The following is a 14,896-nucleotide window of genomic DNA, read 5'->3' on the forward strand; positions in this document are numbered from 1 at the left end:
TATTATGTAAAATATTGTAAAACATGTTATTTTGTGAATTATTTTACATAAATATCATTATTTTTTTAAAAATAAATATCACTATTTTAATAAAAATTGCGTAAGATACATGCAATTTATGAGTACAAATTACAAATATATTATTCTAGAGAATATATTTAGTTTGTAGAACGCATCCTTAGGACATACATGTTTTACTTGTAAAATACATTAGATTTCTTCCGGAAGTCATTAAGTATTTTAATAATATATAATGATTACTTGTTTATAACCTTGTATTGTATCGCACGAATTTTCGTTTTTACTTATTAACTAAATATATTTCTTATAATTTTTATAAATATTAAGAATGAATATAGTGTATACACATTTAAATATTTTATACAATTTTTATTCTCAAGTTAATTATATTTTGTGTAGAATTAAACTTATGGTAGCTAGATTTAAATAATTTATTATATGATAAAAGAATTCATATCATTTTATATAATAATATGTATAGTACCATCAATATTCTTTAATATTGTAAGCAAATTTCATTTGGATTTTAAAAATTCTTTTTAATGTTATTTGATTTGATCTAGCTTTATCTTATTTCTTAATTTCTTTGAATCTAACTTATCATTAAACTTACTTTAATCATTTTTATAAATCCAATTAAAACTGTGAGAGTAATTTTATACGAACATCAATTATTTTATTCTACCTCATTCAAAATAACTTAAACTCAAAGATGTTCATGCTCTTCTTCCAATCAAAACTTTAAACATCTACTTATAAATTATATCAACACAACAAATTAAACTTTTGAGTATGTTTATATTTTAAGTTGATGCATTATTAATATATGGTTATAACTTATAAGTTACTGTGAATATTTTAAATGTACACATGTAGATTGATGGAAGAGTTATTTGTATATGATAATTAAATTATAGGTTAACTAAGTTAAAAAAAATAACGGTGACACATAAACTATAATAAAAAATTAATTAATATCATAATTGTGAAATATTTAAAAATGTGAAAATGCATATACACATAATACACCTTAGTAACGAAGTTGACACAATTTGAAGAAATATAATTAAGTGTAATGAAAACGGGCGTTGTTATTTCATATGCTCGATTTTTGACGAAATATAATTAAGTATAATGAAAAACAAACGTTGTTATTTAAAGTGCACGATTATGGACAATAATAATACAAATGTCTAGATAAAGTGTGTGTACACAAAATGCAATTTATTTAATAAATTGTAATTTTGTGTTTGTGTTAGATTGGAAATGTGGTAAAAGTATTTTACAAGTTTAGGTGCTTACTCACACACTAGATTCCTATTCTTCTTGTTGAACATAATGAAAAATGATTATTAGTAGTAAAGAAAGTAGGTATAATTTAGTGATAATGGTTTAGAAAAATACCTAATTCTAGAAAATATAAAGAAATGAATAAAAAACTTTGAACAACGAGTGTAAAAAAAATTAACTGGACATACGTGAGTAATTTTTACTTCTAGGTGGTCTCCTCATCTGCATAATTATCATATAACTCAACTGCTGCTTTCTGTTTATTGATTTTCTCGCGAAACTTGTGAAAAGACTGTCCCCATCTAACCATAAACGATGGCACTTCAATCAGTTTTGGTAGAAAATGGGTGGGTGCCAATGCTTTCCTGTACTGAAAGACTTCGTTGTGGAAATTCTCTTATTTCAGCCACGTATATTCAAACCTGAAGCGAAACTGTCTTCTAGAATGTGATGTTGAAGGGTTTCGAGCACATAAACGCAACGAAAACAATAATTAAAAACGTGAAAAATCAGAATTTTCGAAATCCACCACATGATCCATGCGAAAAATAGATATTTAATTCGTAGATCAGATTGTTTACTTTAAAAAGCTTTACAAATTGGTTGACTAATGGAGATCCAAAGCTTGTTCAATGACCACGCATCCCGCTCTCGCGATCTATGCTCTATCGGTATCCACACGAATGCTTGAACGCAAGGATTGAATGTGTACTAGTACAAACTCGTTTCTTCTCGCTCTCTCCATATTTTCCCTTAGTGGCTAGGGTTTTAGTAAAAGTCTTGCACACAAAAAATCAGCCACACAAGAGATATTATATAGAGAGTAGAAAAATGAATTATAACTCTTAACTAAATTAGAAGTTATTATTAATTCGAAATTCCTATTTATATTATAATTAAGTCTCACTTAATTACTTAACAAATAAATTTCATAATTAATATTAGTAAATTCGAATATCAATATTTATCTAATTAATTAAGTCATACTTAATTAATATTATAAATAATTCGAATTACTTTAATATAATTTAAATCCAATTTAAATTAAATAAACGTTCAAGCATTCTTAGTGTGTGACCCTATAGGTTATTATTACGTTGGCAACGAATTTTAAATCTAATTTAAAATCGTAAACAATGAGCGGCATCTAGTAATACATTATTACTACCCAAGTAATAATAATTGAATCGGTGATCGATTAAACCTTTTGTGAATAATGTACAATGTAATATAATCCCTTTAACCAAATATTATAGATTAAACTAGAGGCATGTAATGTGTCATCCTCATCATAGTTTAATCCAAGTTTCATTGATCAATGAGTAGACTATAATATCAAATCAACATTTGAGCGTGACCATGCATTTCATAGTCTAGCTCATACAAGAGGCCAATAATATCACTCCTAAAACAGGAGGGTTAAATCCCATCTAGATCATTCATATTTCTCATACGATTCATAATATACCCAATGTCCATTTTTATCATTACCCGGTCAAAGATAACTTTTAATGGAATCAATGTATATTAATTCTCGTATAGAAATATAATGACTTCAGGTCTAAGGACCATTACATCATTATCACTGTGAGAATTACTTATGACACAACAGACATGTAGAATCTCACAATGGGTCTGTTCAGCACCATGTACATATACATCTGCCTGTGTTTTTAACTTTAGTATCATCATACCTATGATCAATGAGATGTGATCATCAGTCAAGAAACACACTAGTCTTAATACATTATTATTGTCCCTTAATAATAATACTCGACTAGGGACCTTTAGGAATATTGATATTATTCTCATAATCTCATTTCCAAGTCACGTACTTAGAGATATAGAATTGCATATCATATTCCAAGGACATTTATTAATCTAACATTTATATCGCAGTAAATTAAGAATTAATAAATTATAAAGAGAATAATCGATAGAACATAAACATTAATAATCCTAATGTCTTAAACTAAAATATCATAGTGTTGTCTCTAGGGCACAATTACTAACATATGTGTCAATAAGCTTCAATTGGATGAGTTCATGATCCGAATAAATAATATGGTGCACACCGAGTTAAACGTGTGTCATCATGCATTTGTTACAAACACTCGATCCAATCTTTCATGTAACCAATTCTTTGATCCACTGTGTTTCTCCCAAGTATATCTCCCACTTGATAAGTCTAACTTCAGTAAACAACAATCCTTTATAGCTTCTCGAAATTATTTAAGAGCGATTGAGGGTAAACATGAGGTCCCTTCTTATCAGATGCATACAACATATCGTTGGTGTCGCCCACAATAGACCATGGTAGATTAAATTTAGTAGACAACAAGCCAATAAACTCCAAGACTCTCTACTTCTTGTCCTTTTAAGAAATTCATAAAAACATGTCAACCGCCATAAAGGGGAATTATTTTGCATCATACTCACATCTATGTGATTTGAAGATGACTCAACCACATTACAAATAATTTGTTTCTTCCACAAAACTGCTAACCCCCGCCACGACCAACTCTGTCAACTGCACAAAAGTTATTAAAGCCAAACTTCGAAAAAAATCATATATTTTATCACTATTAACTACATTTCAGACATAAATAAAAATTCGGGTTTACAAGTGTGACAACTCGGGTCAAATCTTGGGTCTTTTTTGAAAACCGGGTCAAGTCCCGATTCAGAGTCCGAAATAAGCCGAAGCCTACTGTCCCGAGTGCAGCCAACTTGGGTTACGACAAGCCCACCACAGGCCCCCAAAAATAAAGTTATCGAATAAACCTTATTTGATTCATAGTTTTGTAAACTATATCTATATATATATAAATATATATAATATACTCGGAAACATCGACTCCCTGTTTTAGAAAATGTTCACCTTTGGGTCCCCCTATACTAAGGGTATACGCAATTACTGCTTATCTCTAGCATAGGTATTATGCAACTAATAAGCATTTGAATCAACAGATATATATCAAGATTACGAAACAGACATGCATATATGCCATATCACATGCTCCAATATATCGAAAGATTTGCTAATTAACCATTATGCATCTATCACAAGATAATACATATACATATGTATACATCACAGCAACAGTATAACGGGTAGAAAACTTGCCTGAGCGACCGGGGGTGGTAAAAGTCCTGGGATGAGTCTGGTAACCTATAAACCACATATAAGTTAGAATTAAACCAAAGTCGCTTAAGAATCTATACTTTAACAAATTAGACTCTAACGCTCGCTTTGCGCTTAATGATTCTCTTAAGTCGCTCGAGTACCCTCAGCTCCACCATTTTTAATAAATTAACCATTAAGAGTTTTAAGGCGATTCTTTCGCGAGCACCTTACCAACTGCCTAATCCACTTTACATAAATGTTTCATACTCCAATTAGTCATTTAAGGTCTTTAACCAATGTTTCAAAGTAAGGCGAGGGGTAATGGTTCGTTCGCGAAACGCCGTTACATAAAACGGTCGTTTCTCCTAAACCGTATATCGGATTCAAACGAACCACATATCAAAACGAAGCTTGTAACATGAACTATCTAATCATAGCAATTTTAAAAACCTAACAGTGAGTTCACAGGTCCTGATGTTAAGAACAAAAACAGTCTAAAGTAAATCGGGCATTACGACGACTATGTTTACGCGATTACCAAATTTTATCCTACTCCAAATCAACCACAATTCAACCATAGAACCAAAATCCATCCATACATCACTACAACAGCCCCAACACCTCAAGTTTTCCAATTTATATTATTCTCAAACATGAACTAAAACTATTCTTAAGTTCATTAACTAATAACCAAGATTTACAACTCCAAAAACATCACAAAACCAACTAATCTCTACATATTCAATCACCATGCTTCTCATGAACTATACTACTCATAATAAGCTCTTAATATTCAATAACAATGCTAGGTTAAAAGATTATACCTTCCTTGGTGAGTAAAAGTAACTAAGGAGCTTGAAATCACCCTTGAAAGTCCTTACCAAAGCTTAATCTAACCAAAAAAACAAGATCAAACAATTTAAATTTCTTGAAAACACTATTTACTCTCTTCTTAAAGGATTTATTGAAAGAGATTGTGAAGGAATTTGGAGCTTAAACTCCTAGGATAGCCATAACTAATCATAAGGAACCTTGGATAATTACCTTGCAATTTAACAATGGTTGGATCTTGGATTTTGAAATTTTCTTCTTTGAAAAACACGAAAATCCGAGAGCTCTTTCTTGGAAATGAAAAGTCAAGTTTGTGTTTATGATTTTCTTGGCTTGGTTGATGTTGTTTTGTTAATTGGATTATTACCATGGTAAATTTTGTGTGGTTCATAATCAACCAATAACACACTTCTCTTTTGGTCATGCTTAGGTCATCATGCTATGTCATCCTCCCACACTTGTCCTCTTCTTGTTGGTGAGATGACATCACTCCCCACTAACCCTTTGATTAAATCTTAATCACTTATCTAATGACCGCTGATCTGTTATACGGTTCGCTTAACTTTCGTTTTCATTTATCGTTTGAGGGATCATACCCGGGATCTTATTACTTGGGTTCCCTTAACCTTTCTCAATACATTATATTCCTTTTATGGTCCTCTCTTATAATCCTTGAATTTAAATCCTTTTTATCCCGTTCCCTTATACTCAATTCTTTCGGTATCTGGTGGATTTTCGGGAAAAATCAAAGTGTTCGAATTTGGATTCTGACGATCTTTACATACACTTATATACCATACAGAGTACTAATAAGATCTCAGAATAACAATAAAAGAACCCCTACATAGTGTGGCATGGAAAGTTTTCTTATTCAGCATAATCAGCAAAACACTATTCATAAGGGTTACTAAAAGTTCAAAAATTTTGGGGTTATTACAGTCTCCCCTCCTTAAAAGGATTCCGTCCCGGAATCAAATAGAAATTAAATGGGGGTACTTTTCTAGCATTACGCTCTCTAGTTCCCATGTTGATTCTTCCACATTATGATTCTGCCATAGCACTCTGACTAGCTTGATCACTTTGTTCCGAAGCACCTGCTCCTTCTTATCCATAATCTTTACTGGTTTCTCCACGTAAGTCAGATCTGGTTGCATATCCACACGCTCGTACTCCACTATGTGTCTGGCATCCCGATGATACTTCCGTAGCATTGACACATGAAACACATTATGAACTTGTTGTAGGTTCGGGGGTAAGGCTAGCTCGTAAGCCAGCTTCCCAATCCGTCTTAATATCTCAAAAGGTCCAATGTATCTTGGGCTTAGTTTCCCTTTCTTTCCGAACCTCATTAATCATTTCCCAGGGAATACCTATAACAACACTAGGTCCCCTACTTCCTATCCTTTGTCCTTTCGTGTCGAACCAACATACTTCTTATGTCCATCTCGGGCTACTACCAGTCGTCCTCTGATTAGATCTATTATATCCTTGGTCCTTTGGACCACTGCTGGTCCGAGCATCTTGCGCTCTGCAATCTTCATCCTATCATATGGGAGATCGACACTGTCTTCCCTCAAGGATCTCATAAGGCGATATCTCAATACTGACATATGATCTATTATCGTAAGAAAACTCAATCCGCGGTAAATGATCATTCCAAATTCTTTCAAGTCTATTACACAAACTCTCATAATAGCTTCTAACACTATAGCTTTTGCTTCTCAATACTCCTTTTTTTCTTGTTCGTAGTCATTACTATCTTCCGTACATAATACTATACTGGTTACACTTTTGCTCGTTAGTATTCTATAACCTTTTAATAACCGCGTCAACCTTAGTATCATGAACGCGTTAGATTCGGACTACCACCGCACTGATACTACTTCCTTTAGCTGCTTCCATCTTCGAAAGCTTGATCTATCGTATAGAAGTAAATGAATTTGTTGAGAGATCACTATGATCATGAACACTTGTTCTATTGCATAGTTAGTACAGAAGGTGGCCAACCTTTAGTACTTGACAAGCAATTAAACAATATGTGGTATCCTACTAGGCTTCTATCACACAGATAGATAGTCATTCAGCAATACCTCCCCTTCTGGAAAGGTTGTTCTTCTCAGCTTATATGAAATGAAAAGGAGAGAAGAGAATGAATTGAAGAGAATTGTATATAAAAAAATATATATACTGCCACAAAATATCTGGTTTGGAATCTACCTCTGAACTATAGAGGTTTATCATAGGAGAACAAAACATATACGTATATATATCAACATCAGGTATTATAGCATCGCATGTCACATGCTTAAATATTTACTAATCCATCCATCATTTTATGGACCCATGCTCTTGCTCGAGCTTATACACAATCACCCTTGAAACTCCCTCGACAACGAAAATCGAATCTGAGATTTCATTCTAGACCTCATCGTTGCTAGAATCCATTTCTATACCGCAACCTTCTTCGTATAGTAATACGACTCTCTATTAATAAGAAGGAATAAGTATTCAATAGGTAGATAATCTACTTAATTAGTCTATCAATGATAACTTATACACCACCACGACCCGATTAGTGGTACTTAATCCCAACATCCATTCCAATACAACTCTCACGGTTGTAATCGACTCATTACTCGCAGAATCATTGCTGCATTACTGTGGTCCATCGCTGACCTACTGTAGTTATTCATTTTCTATGAAATCTTAATAGCTAACCATACGGAGTCCATACGTGTCGCATCAAATTCTTCTAAGGAGGTAACATGATCACCGTTCATGATTCATGAAGAACACTTCTGAACTTGAAGTACATATGACATGAAGCATATAAAATTGCAGAAGAGTTTTAATCAAAACAACGATAGCAGGTTAATACCATTCTTAATCATATGCCTTCAATAGAAGACTTAACTCAAAGGTTTGTTTAGTCCTTTTTGAAACATGGTCCTGGCTTATTCTCAAGATAGGACCTTCTAAGATAGATAGCCCGCTCATGGCGATTATACGAATTAAACCTTTACCAAACTACTATTACGGTTGGGTATTGCACAGTCATCAGAAGGAATGTCAATCTTCCAAAACATAATACAACCTTTACGGCTTCAACCATCATCACTGTATTCCTTTGGCACGAGCGCCTATAATTGCTCTCTTACACTTAAAGTGTCAGCCACCTCTTTGGCCTTTCCTGATAGTAAAATTCCCTTACAATCAATGTCGTTTGAACGATCTCCAACTAAATTTTCTACCTCATTTCCAATCACTGCTTGTGTGAAGATGTTTTCCTTAAAATCTGATGAGTAAAGAAAAATACCACCATTTTTTTATAAGTAATTGCCTCGGTCTTTAGAGGTTAATCATTGTGACGACTGACTCTCGATCATACTTAGGACGTCTCTTATCTTGGGTCCTTCTTGTTTTCACCATTCTTGACCTTCGTTGGGTTCAATCTATACTTTCTCATGGTTTAACATGTGCCCCACTTGGCATTATTATTATTACTTCATATTTCCTTTATCAAAATTTATATTCTTGAGAATTTTGAATATTACCTTTCTCCTTGTAAAACCTCTAAGGTCATCCTTGAATCGTTCCTCCTGTATTCCCTAGATACAGGGCATATCAAAATACCATTTACTAATACTAGAACCATTGTCTATGTACTTCTAAAAATTTTCTCTACTGATCTTTAAAGGTTGTTGCTACCTTGATCCTTTCCAATTCATACTGTCAAAACTTACGCTGTCCCTATTAAGGGTGGAATGCCAACCTTTATGCATTCCCCTAGGATTCATCTCAAGTTATCGAAGTTATAACCTTAATTCCACCTTTTAAAAAGGTACTTGCATCCTTTCATGGATAAATCAAGTCATATATCCTTGATAGATTATCTTATTCAATCATTCCCACCCAGATAGTCTATACCAATTTCACAATAGCATCCTTATTCAAACTGAGGTCAACACATATGGCCTTCAAAAGATAACAATGGTTACCCACTTTTCTTTCCTAATTTGGTAATGATAACATGGATGTTCTGGAAGATATTGGTCGTGTTCAACGTGAACATCTTCTTAATAAATCATCATTTTCTTTTGTTGTTTATCTCAACAGTCATCTCAATGTTGGGATGTCTTTCATACCTGGCGTCTCCCTTTCTGGGTATCATGCCACCGGTCTTACACTTCACATTCTTGAAGGTCACTTCGTTCATCCAATTTTCCTAATTTCCTACTTTCTTGTCTCCTCAGTCTATCCGCGTCTCATTATTTATCCTTCGAACTATCTCAAGGTTTCCTCGAATTCTCCCAACTTAAAGGGGGTACAATATGTACATCTCTTATGCCTTCAACCATCAACTTTAACTCATAGTGAATCATCCTCATCCTGACGATCACATACTTTTCTATTTCTATTACTATGATTCTTTAGGGTTTCCCCATACCCAACTCCCTTATCATTCCTCAAACTCTATTGCCTTTATATTCCTTTCCACTTCAGTTTCTTTTTATTTTCCTTTCTCTTACAATCATTTTATGAACCCACTAATTATTTACTTGAAACATCACGTCGTTCTGGGATTCTTGTCCTCCGAACGAATCTTTACAACTTTTACAATCTTAGATTCATAATTCATCATATTCGTCCGCCTTTGTTCTGGCTCTTAAAGCTTTTACACTATATCCATAACCTTGGGATTTACTTTCTCGAAAATAATTGACTGAACTTTAATCATTTTATTATAACCTCTGGCTCCGTGCCTTCCTTGGACTTTCACCAGCGGGTGGCCTCTCTCTTAGGAGGGTAAGTGACAAAAATAGTCTTTTGTGATTCATCAATCATTTAGAATCTCAATTAATTCCTATATTTCCTTTAGCCAGGCTCTTGCCTCGACTGGGTCAGCTTGTTCCTTGGAACTCTGAGAGCTTAGCGACTTAAAGGTCCTGAAAGAATTTCACACCACATTGTTTCCTCAAGGTGGTGGTTAGGGGTAAAAGTATAAGTTTTGTTTTAGGCAGGTCCATGGATTTCCCAATAGGAGTACCAAACTGGTTCTTCCTATCTTGCTCGACTTCTGTTTTCTCAGTCTAAATATTTCTTCCTACTCCCCATAATTGGGGTCATCTTTTAATTTAAAATCCTCATTTTCCACTTCATTATATTCTGGGTTCCTTATATCTTAATTGCGACCTCCCTGATTATCACATTCAAGGTTTGCCCCTAATCTTATTCCTCGTGGGGGCATAATGCTTAGAAAAATTTTGAGAATCTCTGGATATTTATCTTACTTACTTTGCTGAAGTCTTTCCCTCGTTCAATCCTTGCATGATTGCAAATTATGAATTCTCAAGTTCTATAAACTTCGCGACACTCTCTTAAGTATTAATAGTGCAATTAACAATATGAACTTATCACAAACAAACTGATCTGAACTGAAATTAACGAATATATACATAACCATTTGTTCGAGGGTACAACAACTGAACACATTAAAGAGAATTGCATCATTTGATCTGATCGCTTCTATCCCAAAAGTACTACCATAGATAATCATCAAGTCATCAAAACTAATCATTCATAACTTAGGCTAATCCTCCAAAAGCGGTGCTACATGAAACCCTTGTCTGATCGCTCTGGCTCTGCACACTACCATGGATCAAGAAATGTGGGCACGCACGACATCCCTAACCTGCTCCATCACAGAGGTGATGAGGTCTAAGATAGTCGCAAGTAGAGCTGGATCAACCTGACCCTCAAGATGGCCTCTAGCTGTAATTCGGGTGGTAGCCTCAATCCTGTCCATGCTATGAGCTAATCCTGCCGGAAGTACGCCGCCCTCAATTCTTGGTGCAGTAAGTCGGTCCAACAGATCACTTCTAACATTACGGGCCTTAGACAGGCCACCCAAAGTCATATGATAATTGGCGATAAGAGAAGCCTGAGTGGTAGCATCTAACAGTCCATGGGGTGCAGGTGGTGCAGACCCAGGAGATCCAAATGGATAACCAAGCACGATATCAGGTGACAATGGTGCAGGAGATAAATGTGGAATTTCCTCAGTAGGTGCTGGGCTCTGTACAGGGGAGGGAACAAGAATTGGTGGAACCTCATGGATGTCTACAGGAACCTCTGAAAGAGGGTCTGATACTGGTATAATTGGTGTCGTGGAAGGCCCCACTCCTTCTGCCCTCATTAACCTTTGTACCCTTGGTAACTCTTCATCCTCTAGTGCCACCCTCGCGGCCATCCTTGCTCTGGTAGTCGCCCTGACTACGGTCATCAATTCCTCAGCGGCCCTCTCTTCATTCTCGTCAGGATCCTCCATGAGATCCTCCTCAGCAACAATCCCTTCTGGGATAACATCCTCAACCGCAACATTCTCAATATGAATCTCATCCGGTCCCTCGTTAGGGTACTCTATCGGATTCACAATTTGATCTCCAACATGTAATAAAACATCCTCATGCTGATGCTCCTGAACCTCAGGGTTCGGTGCCCCGCTGCCCTGTACGAGAACGAACTATGTTACTACCACGATATTTATAAGGGTTCCCATAAGGGTTTTAACTGTCAGTACTACATTAGGTAGCCCGACTATGAACTTGGCAAGAGTTCTTATTATCTTTGTGAACTTATTATCTTAACGTCACATCATCTCTGAGGTTTATAACGCTTGGCTCTGATACCACTTCTGTAACACCCCCAAATCCGGGGTCGGGAATTCGGGTTGTCACGAGTTCCATTTCCCTTATCAATACTTAATCTTAACAGTCAACCAACTACTGAGTACTGTGACCCCACAATATATACACACACACACCACAAGTTATAGTCTCAGAGATGAATACCAAAAATAACACAAGTCATTTTATTCCACAATTATAAACCGTTACACCTTAAAAGGGTTTCTGAACAAATTTACATTTTTTTGCCATTATTACAATTCATATAGATACATAAGTCTGGTACATCAGAAGTTGAAAGTCTAGCCTATTGGTAATTTCTACCTCAGCTACAGCGGCATCAACGCTTCCAGAAAACTGTGGAACGTTTCCTAACCGCTTGCGAATTGGAAGCTTGGTCCTGTTCATCTTTTCTATCTGTTGTTGTGTGATGAAAGAAGAAAGCAAGGGTGAGCAACAAGCCCACCGAAATAATATGTATAATAATTAACAATATATGAGCATTCTCATAGTACTCATGAAAGTCTTGGTCAAGAAGAAATGAACCAAGCTGATATCTTAACGCGACCAAGTCACAAAATATTCAGTATATACATATATACTTTTCAAAATCTTTGAAATACTCTGCCATGCATAATACACACATGGCTCCAGTTTATAACTGTATAAAAATATCGTTGCAAGGTGATCTCATATATCTACCCTTGTCTCAACGTTTTTCTGAAAATCTTTGACATGCATAAGATAATCATTTACTAGATATAAGTTTAAAAGATGAAGTTACAAGATACTCCAATATACTTATATCTTTTCCGAATACTACTTGAACTACCACCGTTCAAGTTATAATTAGTTCATCGCATAGATTAAGCTACAAGACAAAACTTGTATAGAATCAATCTTTAAAATATCATCAAAATAAAATAAAGTTACGGGATACTTCATTTGATGCAAACATCATTTGAAAGCTTGACCCTGCCAACACTCAACAATCGCCCAACCGTAGCCTTTCAATCGAAGTGCTCTGGGTAGTGTTGCAGAAATATCCAATTGGATGATGAACTCATTACGGGAGTTTGCCGCGCCAGGAAGACCACTTACGATGATCAGTCGTAGTAGTGCAACCCCACCATTTTCTACATGTAGAGGAGAACCTGTCGGATTTACTTGTCAACCGAACACTGGACTCCTAAGGAATGGACCGTCTTAGCGGAACTTCCGGGCCATTTGGGCCAATATAATAAGGCTGGGCCGGCGCTACTCGACCACTTACGTCACTCCTAGTTCAGATGAAATCCATGACCCTGAAACGTAAAGCTCGTTCTCCCTTCCCCAAGTAGAAACTTGTTGATACGGCTCCACTAAGAAATCGTATCTAGATGGAAAGGAAAACTCACCGATATTTCCCAGGCGATGCCTGTTAATGGATTAACTTGTTCCAAGAATTTTACTTCCCGAGTGTTGGGTAAGTAATCAAAAACTCTTTTATCAGAATAACAACCTTATTGCGAATATAAAATATACCACAGAGCCGGATCCCTCAGGTTTTGAGCGAGTATTTAAATCCCCTTCGAAAGGAGGATCTTAAATATAGAAATGAGTTTTGGGATCCGCCCTAACCTTTAAAAATCATTTTGAAGACTCGAAAACATTTTTAAGAATGTTTGGAGTGATGCTGATTTAATAAAATAAATCAATCCTAATATATTAGAAAATATCTGAATATTATTATTTAAATAATATTCTCATAAAGAATAATCTTTATAAAAATAATTGAAGTAGAAGTTTTAAAACTTATACTTTAAATGAATATTAAATAACCAAAGATATACTTATACGAACGTACTATCTTTATTTGAATAATCAAAAGTAAGTTTGATTATCAACACATTATTCTTTAATAAAATAAAGAATATTAATTAGTAAATAATCGGAGTCATAAGTCCTCGAATGAATATTCAAAATAATATTCATTAATAAAATAAACGGAGTCATATCTCCTCGAATGAATATTCAAAATAATATTCATTAATAAAATAAACGGAGTCATATGCCCTCGAATGAATATTCAAAATAATATTCATTAATAAAATAAACTGAGTCATATGTCCTCGAATGAATATTCAAAATAATATTCATTAATAAAAATAAAGTTATCGAATAAACCTTATTCGATTCATAGTTTTGTAAACTATATATATATATAAATATATATAATATTCTCTAGAACATCGACTCCCTGTTTTAGAAAATGTTCACCTTTGGGTCCCCCCTATACTAAGGGTATACACAATTACTGCTTATCTCTAGCATAGGTATTATGCAACTAATAAGCATTTGAATCAACAGATATATATCAAGATTACGAAACAGACATGCATATATGCCATATCACATGCTCCAATATATCGCAAGATTTGCTAATTAACCATCATGCATCTATCACAAGATAATGCATATACATATGTATACATCACAACAACAGTATAACGGGTAGAAAACTTGCCTGAGCGACTGGGGGTGGTAAAAGTCCTGGGATGAGTCTGGTAACCTATAAACCACATATAAGTTGGAATTAAACCAAAGTCGCTTAAGAATCTATACTTTAACTAATTAGACTCTAACGCTCGCTTTGCGCTTAATGATTCTCTTAAGTCGCTCGAGTACCCTCAGCTCCACTATTTTTAATAAATTAACCATTAAGAGTTTTAAGGCGATTCTTTCGCGAGCACCTTACCAACTTCCTAATCCACTTTACATAAATGTTTCATACTCCAATTAGTCATTTAAGGTCTTTAACCAATGTTTCAAAGTAAGGCGAGGGGTAATTGTTCGTTCGCGAAACGCCGTTACTTAAAACGGTCGTTTCTCCTAAACCGTATATCGGATTCAAACGAACCACATATCAAAACGAAGCTCATAACATGAACTATCTAATCAT

The sequence above is a fragment of the Apium graveolens genome, chromosome 11 (assembly GCF_009905375.1).
Source record: "Apium graveolens cultivar Ventura chromosome 11, ASM990537v1, whole genome shotgun sequence".
Classification (NCBI taxonomy): domain Eukaryota; kingdom Viridiplantae; phylum Streptophyta; class Magnoliopsida; order Apiales; family Apiaceae; genus Apium; species Apium graveolens.